The sequence below is a fragment of the Mytilus trossulus genome, chromosome 5, assembly GCF_036588685.1.
Source record: "Mytilus trossulus isolate FHL-02 chromosome 5, PNRI_Mtr1.1.1.hap1, whole genome shotgun sequence".
NCBI lineage: Eukaryota > Metazoa > Mollusca > Bivalvia > Mytilida > Mytilidae > Mytilus > Mytilus trossulus.
In genome coordinates, this window is record NC_086377.1 from 10,176,631 (window position 1) to 10,189,568 (window position 12,938).

The window sequence follows — 12,938 nt, forward strand, 5'->3', positions numbered from 1 at the left end:
TAGCATCGATCATCACTAAAGACACATTGACTGTCGAAATGCACACCTGGTGCAGAAAATTGGTATCGTTTATGTTATTACAGATGATTTCTCATAAAACGAGTACAATAATGTAATTTTCTAGTTATGACTTGTTAATTGTAGCTTATGAAAGTACATTAATGCCATTACCTTCATAGTCTATATTTCTACATTTCTACGTCCGGAATCTGAGGTACAGTAGTTGTCGTTTTTTCTGGTTTTATATAGCTTAGACGTTGGGTTTTCCCGTTTGTGTGGTTTTGCACTTGTTATGTTGGGGGCTTTTATAATTTGTTGTTCGGTGTTAGCCAATGCTTCTTGTTGTAGGCTGTGACTTGATCTATATTTATTTACTTTCATAAATTGTTCTTTAAATGGATAGTTGTCTCATTTGGGCTCATACCACACATTCCTACACCTATATTTGCACCGTTACTTCTGTATACAGGCATGTATACCATCTATACAGTAGTCAAATCTTAGTTTATCATATAGTTTATGTTATTAGTGTATAGTGTATTTATACACATTAATGGTACTGTTTGGTTCTAAAATAGTACAGCCCATACAAGTATAATAACATTGACAATTTCAACCCATCAATTTTCGATTTTTTGTTGTTGATGAGTGTCACTTTACCAACCGATTATTATACAAATAGCTTTAGGCATTTGTTTATATACATGTTGGATATTAATGAAAACTGGCAGTATGTTGGACTGTTAATACATAATTTCAACATATGGAACAATGTTACTGAGAATTACTTAAATTACTTAAATAACTGGAAATCAAATATACGTGGATACTATAATCAGATTTATTACGCCTTAATTACAAATCCTTTATTGAGAAACAAGAAAGTAAAGAAAAGATGTGATTAAATATTGCCAATTAGACAGCTTTCAAGGAAAAACGTAATGATATTAGTGGTAGTACAAATTTCAACAATAGGTTACCCCACGGCTTTAAACAATGGGCACTTTAGTACAATATTGTAAGCTAAACAGATCTCTACATGACAATATGTGAAGTACATTTAATGTGTAACTCGCCCAGATAAGTTCGATCGGTAAGTCCGAGCGACTCATTCTAAATAATATATTTTCTCATTTTAGCTGTTCATGTGGAGGGTAAGTACTACAGATAAAACTTTGATCAGCATTTTTCTTCTATTGCTTGACAATACATATCTTGAATTAGTCATGCAAAAATGTAGAGATCGTATTAATAAAAGACTTAATATGACCTATAAACTGATTATCACGTTTGTATGTGTTTGCTACTTTCGATCAACAACGATTATGTAATCGTTAGTCAAATTACAACATTGGTCGCAACGAAATGGAAGAGAACAGCAGTTTCCTGTGTTAATCTCTTTTAGTTGCTTTCTTAAGAGATAACAGGATAACGCATGACAGAACTTGTATTCTACAAGTAGGTCTCTTAGCGGACACTTTTTTGTTTATTTCAGTCCTATGTCTATCTCATTTACAAATCGTTTATATTTGAAAACATTGGTACGTTATCATACTGAATACATACTTGTCGAACACAAAATACTTCAACACTTACATTAAATATATTAGATATTCATTTAATAAAGGCAACAGTAGTATCTGCTGTTTGATAGTCATACATCGATTTAACTTAAACAAATCTGGATCACAAACAAAAACCGAGAAAAACTCAGAACTATAATATGTATAAGAGTCAACAGTAAAATTCTAAAAAACTCAACTAAGAGGAAAGTCCATAACCACATCGCTAAATCAAATAACAAAACGCATCAAAAACGAATGGACAAGAACTGTCATATTCCTGACTTGGTACAGCAACGGAACAATTTAAAAAACTAACAACTGTCGTGTGCTGTTTACAAATAGTAAAATTGAGATTGGAAATGGAGAATGTGCCAAAGAAACAACAACCCGACCATAGAAACCAACCATATTCTATAGTTTAACGTGTACTAGGGACATAGGCAGTTCTTATTGAAGTTGAATACATTGGACGCTTTTACTTGTATGACTTCTGTTCAATAAGATGAATGAAAGCGAACACAATCAATAGTGTTTGCTTATTTAAGTCGTGCATAAATGCTTAGTTAAACAAAAAACGAACGAAAGATGTTAATGATTTCAAAATAACAATTATATTTATTTCTGCAGTTGGATGAATAGAGTCCGGTAAAGAGACAATTAGAAACTAAACAGTTGCTAGAAAAATAAATAATCCAGGAACTTCCTTCAAATGAAACAACTGTGAACAATATACTGTTTTCTTTTTTAAATGCTTTTTATTGCGACTTATGCAAAGATTCCAATTACATCCAAATGATGTACTATGAAAATGTTTGCTTCAAAGTGAATAAACTGTTTTTTAAGAATGTATGTCGTTGATAGAATGCTGTTTTGATCACGAACGTGTTGCATCACACATACATTACATATATTACACTACACATACTAATGTGTTAATATCCGTTGCTAAAAAAAAGAAATACTTTTAAATTGGTTTCATTTTTCAAATAATTTTCCAAATAATCTGAATGTAAACATGCATGTAGAAACATTAGTTTGTACAATTCTATATCTCACGATGTATATCTTCGTGTGCATATGACGATTATGTAGATTAAAATTATTGTATATTTCAACCGCGAAAAACTCTGATATATTTTAGATAATGTGATTGTAGATATGCTTGTACTGTTAAACGAAATAAACTATAAAACTTGTTAAAATCATATATGTATTTTTCTGCTACATAGGCCTTGTAACCGCTTTATTATGTCTATATTTACATCATTCCAGCATTTTGTTCGTTTTTGTTCGGTAGTAAACCTTCGACAAGGTTTTCGTGTTTTATTTTATTAACGCTTTGATATCTTGTATGTAGCATCAGAATGATGATTAGTTTCAAAGCAACGCCATCTATTTGAAAAGGCTCAGTTTCCAAAATCTCAACAAAAATAACAATTTCTGTTACTCCGAATATGCTTGATATGGTTATACGTAGCAAGTAGTTGAAATGTTGTTTATAACAATTGTCGTCCGAAACCTGTTGAGGCACAAAGTCTAACTATATGGTGCAGGGATTCCCAATTTGTCGCAGATTGTTTTGCGAGCCTTGCATGGGTACACATTTATTTTAAAATACACTTCCGAAATCAAATATAGCAAAGATTAATCTTGTTTTCCCTCTTATCATTAGCTTAGCGGTCGGAAATATATAACTTCTGTTCGTATGTCTCTCCGTCAGAGCATAGGTCCGGTTCGTAATCTAATTTGGATACAATGAAGTAGCTTTTAACAAACCACCAGTTAACAATCTTAACAAACACAAGAGATATTTTAGCTCCCCTATTTGTGAACTTTCTGAACAAACTGAATGCTATAGTCCATGTTTGATGACAATCTAAGGTTAAACCATTTATCAAATGTAAACTGTAAAAAAGTCCATCTATCCGAAATATACTCAAATGAAAAAAAAATAATATTCACGAGTTCGCTTCAGACATCTCTTAATAAACATAAGCTTCTTTTAAAGCTTTATAAATTTAATGAAGGTTTTCCAATTTGAAAGTGAATGGTGTGTAACAAGTTTTTACCCCAGACTGTTACATCTTAATAAATGTGTAAAAAAGCAAGGTCCTCTTAAATCATCAGTGAAAAACATAAAATGAAAATAAATATTTTTTGAACTTTTGCTCTGGATAATGTCTTTTTGGTCATTTGTTTAAATTTCGCCATTTTATATATTAAACTGTTTTTGTAGATGAGCGTCTGTCCATGTTTGATGACACTCCATGAAGGTTAAAAAAATTATCAAATGTAATCTGTAAAAAGGTCCATCTATCAGAAAAAAGTAAAGTCACAAAAATACTAACCTTAGAGGAAAAATCAATTCGGAAAGTCCATAATCACATAGCAAAATCAAATAACAAAACGTATCAAAAACTAATGGACAAGAACTGTCATATTCCTGACTTGGTACAGGCATTTTCAAATGTAGAAAATGGTGGAATGAACCTTGTTCTATGGCGCTAACCCTATCACTTTAATGATATCCTCGTCAAATTCCGTTATAGCTACATTGATGCGTTAAATAAACAGACACAATAAATAAATTAGTAAAAATATGGGTACATCAGTCATTATCGTATAACAATTTTAAAAGGAACAATTGAACAGAACACAAACACATCTACTATCTTCGAACACATTCATTAATTTGAGTGTCTGACGTTAGAAAATGCTATACGTCACATAAATTTGTCATTCAACGTGCATAAAAACAATTTTAAATTAAATTTACATAGGCAATGTTAGCATACAGGGTTAACAAATCAGAAGTATGTAAGAATAAAATTCAGAAATGGACCGAGATTTAAAAGAATCCAAAAGTTATATGTATAGAATTTATAAGAATCAACAAATAGTTATTCCACTATGCGATTGAATGATTTAGACGTTTGTGGTTCAACGTACATTGTAATTCATAATAGAAATATAGTATAATGACATATACTAGAACAATATCATACTGACGGGATCTTTTAAAGTACAGAGTCACGTTATCAGCACAAAAGAAATACAAAGAGTCGCATATACAAAACAAATCACCAAAAAATGAAAGCCAATACAAACACATTGACGAGATGTATAAGTACCGAGCCACGTCAAACGGATATCACATAAAACCATTCAACAGTAAAAGTAATCTTAATAATAGAACAAAAACAAATAAAAGAACAATAAAACATGTTGTTAAGATGATACACAACATCAGTACGCAGAATCTATACATCAAGACCATCGTGTATTATTTGAGAAAATTTACCTTTTTGTTTGTCACTATTAACGAGCTATTCCTTATGAAATCCAAAAGTAATTAATTTATAGCGTATGCTACCATTTTTATGTTGAAAGGCATTGTGGATTATTTCTTTTTGGCGATTTTTCAATTTCACATGGGGAATGGTGGTATACAGGGTTGAAAATTCCAAAGTTTTGATGGAACTAATTTCAGAAAAGGACCGAGATTTAAAATTGTGTAGAAGTTCTTTAGAATTTTTAAGAATCCACATATGGTTAATACCACTACGCGAGTAAACAGTTTCACAGTATTTCTGAAGACCCTCTTTCATTGCCGACAGAATTTTAGTCAATCTAATGGACAATATTTAGTGGAACATGAAGATGAGCCAGTAATATACCATTGTTTGTACGGAATTTTGTGAAGCTTTGTTATCCAATACAAACAAGGTAAGTCCTCCGATTTGGTGTATAATGTTCTGTTAATTGAAGCCATGAAGGACTTATGATTTGCTAGAATCTCATCCTTGTCAAATGATATGTCTTTGTATGTGGGATTACCTGAGTGCTCCTTTATACCCAATTCTTTTACAAGACATTCGTAGTAATACGATTTACATACAAAGACAATATTATTTGAAGCTTTGTCAGCAGGAATAACAACATTCTTATCATGAAAAGTTGATAGACATTTCAAGGCCTCCTTGTCTCTGAAAACGGACTTTGGTCGATCGTTCACACAGTTTTTTCAACTTGTGAATGCTACATTTTATCAGATACATGATAGTTTTAACCCATTCTGACAAAGTGTCCAGTTTAACTTTGTCTCGCTAAGCCCATATCTTGCCGTATTCCTCAATGGATTCCATAATTATTTTGAAGATATGGTATATGCAGTCATAGATCAGACATTTAACTCAATGCTAACGGCATTCTTTACCACCATTTCAATCAGCCCGATCATTTCATCGTTTCTATGACAGTTCGCATTATCGAAAAGATATGCCATAGCTCTAACAATCCTAATCTTTCAACGACTCTCCGTAGACAAAAAGAAGACTACTGGATTAGACAATTGGGAGCCTTATGGCTGCAATGACAAAATTGATGGTATAGGTATTATATCTAGTCCTTGGTGTAACTTGGTGAATGTGATGAATATTTTTAACTCGACTCCTCGACGTAGACGCAGTCATGGTCATCGTCATTATACATCATGTTCTCTGCATGATGTCTCTATTAATGACTTGCAGACATTCATATAAAAGCCGCTATGTATTCTTCACATTTGCACGAAACTTTATTCGTTACCACTTTCAAAACTCCATTCTCTGTTCATGAGAGAGGGACAAAAGATACAAAAGGGACAGTCAAACTCGTAAATCTAAAACAAACTGACAACGCCATGGCTAAAAATGAAAAAGACAAAGAAAAAAACAATAGTACACATAACACAACATAGAAAGCTAAAGAATAAACAACACGAACCCCAAATTATGTTTGGAATCCACTGTTACAAACCCTCATTCAAACCAATACAAACTTGAAGCTATAAATTCGGATATTGCAAGTCACAGACTGTTCAGGCCAGTTCGCATTGGAAAAGAGGAAAAAGAGAAAAGATCTTTTCTAAATCTTTCCTTTGCCAACAAAGGTCTCGATGGTTTCAACCTATGCAATATTCTTCATCATAAATTAGTTCAATCGAAAATACCTCCCTATTTCGAAGACCAGTCTGTACCAAACTTCTTATACCTATCCCAAACCTATTGCAACTTAATTTTTTTAAATGAGTTAATTACAAACGCGTTTGCAGGATCTCGATATTGACGACTTCAAGTCTAAACCTCCTGATTGCACTTGTGCTAGTTCCCAATCCACATATAATCCTGCTGGCCACGTTATTACCGGTGATCTTAACATTGTTAATAACACTTCTCTACAAAATGTGTTACCGAAAGGTCCGAAATATCGTGCGCCTAAATCCGTCAATTGGAAATACAACTTTAAAATTTTGATGGATTCAGTCAAGGATTATGCCAGGCAATGGGCTAAGCGCGCGAAGGAAGACGTAGACACTCTTTCCGAATGGACTAAGGCAGTAAGGTCGTTGATACAAATCAGAATTAAGAAACTGAATGGGTCCTTCAATGCCCATGCTACGTCAATCTTTAAAGACCCAAATGTTGCAAAAGACCTATCCGACCTTCATGACAAATATGTTGTTGTCCCCGCAGATAAAGCCCTAACTAACATCGTTTGTGTGTGTAAAAGTTATTACATTAACTGCTTGACAAACGAATTAGGTATTGACAATGCACTTGGAAACTCAACATATACCCTCACGACCAAAGAGGAAATCAAAGATAGTCATAGGTCTGTTCTACTGTATAAACATTAATTTTCGTGGGGTTAAAATTCCATGGTTTTGTATCCAAAAGTAAGTTCGTGGGGATTAATTTTCGTAGATTTTAAGTTTAGAAAACTATTATATAAATGACACTTTATAATTGACATTACTTAATAAAACTGATCTGAACTTTCGCCGTTGGGAAACATCAATAATTGCAATTCATATTAACAGTGAGCACTAATCAAGTGTTGTACCCTGTACATATTAATTGGCTGTACACACGTTTGGTGTTTTATCCAAGGACAATGATTGTGTAATAAATGTATTACGACTTGAGGGTATTACAGACGCATTAGACTGTTAAATGACATTGATTGACAGTTCTTGATGATTATTAATTACTGTACAAACAAAGGATAAGAGTTATCGTCTGACTTAAAGACAATCTTTGAATATCGATATCTAATCAATTAGACTCCCCTGACCAGTGCTCGATAATGCGCTACAGAAATGATTTTTTTTAATGAAAGTACAACATTTTTGATTCAATCTTTTTTGTATTTATACCTGAAAAGGGGCTTTACAGGAAATATACATTTCGCATGATCTTAATTTAACGAGAAATTAATAGCAGACGATGATTCAACAGTCGTGAATCGAAGCTGAAAAGATCGCTCTTGGTTTCAAGTTTAAAAAAAAAACTTTAACTAAATATTTAGGAGTTAAAAATAACATGGATCGATTGCAAATTCATTAAGAGGCAATGCCAGAGAAAACCAGGCAGAACTTGGAAATTTTGTTCAACAGCCATTTTGAGATAAATGTGTTTTTGTAATGTATCCACCTTGTTTTGTTGGGAAATGACATTTTAAAAAGTCATATTGGGTTATTATGTATAAAAAAATGAATTTGATTTTTCAGTAAATTTGACTGCTTATATAGGGAAATAGGGGTATTAATTTCTCAACAAAAACAGCCTACAATATAACAATTGATATATATTCTAAAAGATGACCAGGAATACAGCAGGAAATGATAATAACATCTTTGGTATCTGTTGATATGTAAATGTTCTAATCTAGTAAACTGTCAGGAAACAGCAGTTTATTTTCGTCTTTTTGGTGTTTAGACATACCAAAAGTGATGCTCTTCAATTTAAAAACCGATAAAGGTTGTAACCAGCTGGTAATGTTTTGACAGAAAAATGAACTTCTGTTGTATATTTGTATACATAATTGAACATTTTGATAAGATTTAAGAAAAGTACATAACTTTGTGGTGTTGGGAAACTTATTTCCCTCACCAGGAGATTGTTGCATACATGTACGGGTGATCACTTCCAGACAGAGGTAGTTACAATATCCGTACGGGAATGAGGATTATTTATAAGACTGAAATTATTGTATTAATTGCTGGAAATGTGGAATATGAGGAATTTAAAGACATAAGTGAGTAGTATTTGATGATTCAGCTGGACAAATGCTGGAAATTATACAGTTTTCTCCCACCTTAAAACAGTGCATGGTATATCATGGACACCAAACTGCCAAAAGCAAACTATAAAGATCTAAATGCCATAATTTTGTGCATCTTGAAAACTGGAAAGGCGGATCACTTTGAAGCAGATGATAGTGATAGTGTTTAAAAGAATTCTTTGCGACAGTTATACCAGTTGGAACAGGTAATAGTTTTAATTATGAAAGTTTAAAATTACTTCTCGGATAAATCATGTGGCCCGTTCAATAATTTTAATACATCCCCCCTTTCCCTCATATTTTTAGTTACAATGTGAAATTATTCTCTGCAAATGTATGATCTGTGCTGAAAGCAATTTTATACAATTTTATTCATCATGTTCAAACATTATTTGAATAGGATAATAATTTAAAACAAAAAAAAACCAAAAAACTACATGTACATGTATCAGACTCAAAAGTTACAAAAAAAAAAGAAGATTTGGTTATGATCATGATGATTGCCAATGAAAAAATCACATGTACAACTATCCTCTATATACAAAACAGACCATACATGTCTGTCACCTTATTTATTATGCTTATCATTAATATGTACATGTCAGTAAGGTATGTTCAAGCGCCAAAATGAATGTACATGTAGGCAAAATGCGACTACAACTGAATACATTTGCATTTACATGTACATGTAGAATAGATAAATGTATAAAAAGATGTGGCATGAGTGTCAATGATAGATCATGATACAACTCTCCATCCAAGTCACAATTTATAAAAGTAAAGACAATCCTACAGTTATCAGGATAGTCATATGTATGTTTATGTCAGATATACATGTAAACAGTAAGCTTAATTTGTTAAAAATCAGGAACGTCAAATTTAAATTTTCTGTAATTTTGATTGCTACATATACAGTACCTATATTTTATGACATATGAAAGACACAGATATATTGAAAAGTGGTTATCATGATTACATATATATTTATTTATAAAAATAAAACTTGTATATCAAATCTTAAGATAATTAGATACTTAATCCACTATTTAGATAGGATCTTTTGGGACAGCAATACCTTTGTTTCATAAAATTGTTGTTTATTGTCCTTCGTGTCCTTAGAAACTAAATTAGACAGGCGATATATACATGATACAATTGCAAGGATTTCAAACTTTTAACATTTAGTTCAAAACTGAAAAAAATATTTTAAAATTATCACATTTTGAGATCTTGTCATTAGAATTTAGATACATTTGTACATGTACATGTGTGATCCTGAAGCGCATAACATATAAGGTTAATTTGACTCAAATATATCAAGTAAAGTTGTTTAGTAATAATTTAAGTTAATTACAATTTACCTTTCTGCTTTAAAGTGTTCATTTAGATCATTTTATACATTAACCTGTCCATTTAAAAATAGAATTAATCATACAAAAAAGTCTTGTAACTTTGAATGTTTTAATGTAGTAAGATGCTAACAGCTCATTATATATTTTCCACTGGTTCTTAAGATAAGAAAATAACTAATTTGATTTTAAATACAATTTTCCAAATTCAATTCAAAGAATAATTGATCACCTTATTATCTGTTATTTCCTTAAACAGATAAAAGATACATCAGATGACAGACTTACATATAGAGGAGCCTATAATTAGAGAAATGGATCAACTTGATTTTGAAGTTAACCTACTGCATTAATATGAAAATTCATAAGTGAGTACCAGTATCTCTTAAAGTACATTTTTTACATGTTTATCTATATTTTGATAAAGTACCATATGAGATAAAGTATGTGGAATCTTAAATCCTGTAAATAAACTATACATTACATCAGTACATACATGTAATGTAAATCAGAATAAGAATGCATAACAAATGAATTGTTAAACATTTTAATATGACCAGTGTCAGCTTAATTTAAGAACAAATTAAAAAACAGATGACACACACATAAAAATTATTGAGACCAAGTGTGTATTTTCCAGTTATGCAAGAAGGGTTTTAATCTCTCACTACAAATGTATTTGAAGTCTGTGAAATCTTCTAAAAAAATTATACTAAACTTCAAATATGTGTACTTGAATATATGTATATGATATTAAAATTCATCTTATTTACTATAATTAATTTAAAACATTTTCAAGCAAAAAACTGATGTATAAATGTATAGCTTGACTATTCCTTCATTTGTTTTCAGGTGACTGAGCTTAAAGAAAATCACACATGAAACTGTAACCAGTTGGGAGACTCATACAACAGAACATTTCAATACCTATTAAGTTTTTTATGTATATGTTTGACTTTTGGTAATATTTTGGAAGTTACTTTTGTAATTGAGAGACCTCAATGTTGAAAATGACAATTTTGATAGAGGACAATTTTAAGAATATCAACTTAGTTGTTTATGAATCTTTATCTTTTAAAATATTACTGGGTGTCTGAAAGAATATTTCAAAATTTTCTGAAACTATTTAGATATTTATCATGTTTCATGTGATTATATAGGCAAATATTTATACATGTCATTTATATTATGCAAGGGTTTATATGAATTTCTATAAAGATGTGTATATATATGTGTTGATAAAATAAGTTCCAAATTATAACAGAGTAACAGAAAATTGGATCAATTTATATCAAAACAAATCTGTTAAAAGGGAATGAAAAGTCAAAAATTGTATTTTTTAAAATAATTGTGTTAACATTTTTGTGCTATTTAGAAATATGTACACAAAAAAAAATTAAACTTTAATATAAGTATCAATGTAGTATGCCCTTGTTATTTTTTGTTTTGTGCAGTACATGCATTTGAATCTTGATCAAAATTTATGGATTGAATTACTAAACAGAATAAACTAATTGTTATGTTAACACTGTTGCTAAGTATATGTCACATTTAATCAGGCCAAGTTATCCGTCTTATTAACAAAGGAGGTTTGATATGATTGCCAATTTCAAGGCTACATGTACCTATCACAGTTCTTTTTAGGCCATAATCATTGTGATGTATGGGAATAATTCTCTGTTGTCAAATTCTGACTTTTATACAAACCAAGTGATGAAGATAAAGGGTGCTTCTATTTCCAAAGGTTTTGAAGAAACTGCTATGGAACACAATAAAAATCAGAAGATGTAGTATAACAGTGGCGGATCCAGAAATTTTCATAAGAGGAGGCCCACTGACTGACCTAAGGGGGTCCCCTCCAGTCACGCTTCAGTGATTCCCTATATGACCCCCCTGCCCCCCCCCCCCCCCTAAATCCGCCTCTGCACAATTGTTATCAGACAACTCTCCATTAAGAGACCATACAATGTAAAAGTTTATAGTAATAGGTACAGCCTTCAATAAAGAATTAAACCACTCTGCATAATCATATTTGATTTTGCAAAAATAAAGAGCATGCTTATTTATAGATTTTGTCACTATCAATTATATACGTGCATGTACTAATGTATGCATGTGGTGTCTGTCCATGATTTGAAATCCCCCCCCCCAAAAAAAAAAAAAAATTATAAATGGAAAAGATCCATGGTCATGATGGTCATGCCAGTTGGGAGTTCAGAATATATAAGGTTGAGAAATGAGGATCTAATCATTTATTATTCGACCGCAAACAATTTTTGGGAATGTATAATGGTATGATGTCGTCATTGTTGTTGTCTGAAGACATTGGTTTCGGGACAATTCCTTCAGTTTAAATTAATGGATATCTATGAAATTTTGTTATAAGGTTCAATTCCCCTAAAGGATGGTTTGGATAAATTTGGGGATGATGGTCCTTGGAACACAACAGATTGTCTTGAGGTGCTGCACACATGTGCCAAATATCAAAAGATTTTGTCAAAGGGCAAACAGATAATGCTGCCGACACAAAATTGTAAAAAAAAGTCATCTTTTAACTTTGAGGTCAAAGGTCAAAGTACAGCAAAAAATTGTATTATAGGTATCTGTGGCATTGACTTATGATCTAGATGCCAATTCAGTGAGAATTTTCTTGCATCTTCCAACTAAGTACTTTCATGGTGAAAATTTGTACAAAATTGAAAAAAAGGCCTACAGGAAATGAATAGTGTACATTTTATGCTTGCTATGGCAACCAAAGGAACAAAGTGGCGACAAGACTACAACTTTTTTTCTTTATTTTTTTCATCAAAAACTCACTAAAACATGATAAATACAACAAAGAAACAAAAGTGTATGGTGTTTTGCAACTTAATCCATGTAATACCATTTTGGTTTGCCAAAGCATAATTTTCTCAATATT

General features: G+C 31.5%; 1 long non-coding RNA gene across 1 annotated transcript; it reads left to right on the plus strand.

Annotated features, from left to right (window-relative positions):
* The first annotated feature begins 8,309 nt into the window (after positions 1-8,309).
* LOC134718510 (uncharacterized) lies at positions 8,310-11,863 on the plus strand. Its single transcript, XR_010107399.1, has 3 exons — positions 8,310-8,875; positions 10,278-10,386; positions 10,871-11,863. It is a non-coding gene; the product is annotated as an uncharacterized LOC134718510 (long non-coding RNA).
* Positions 11,864-12,938: the final 1,075 nt, after the last annotated feature.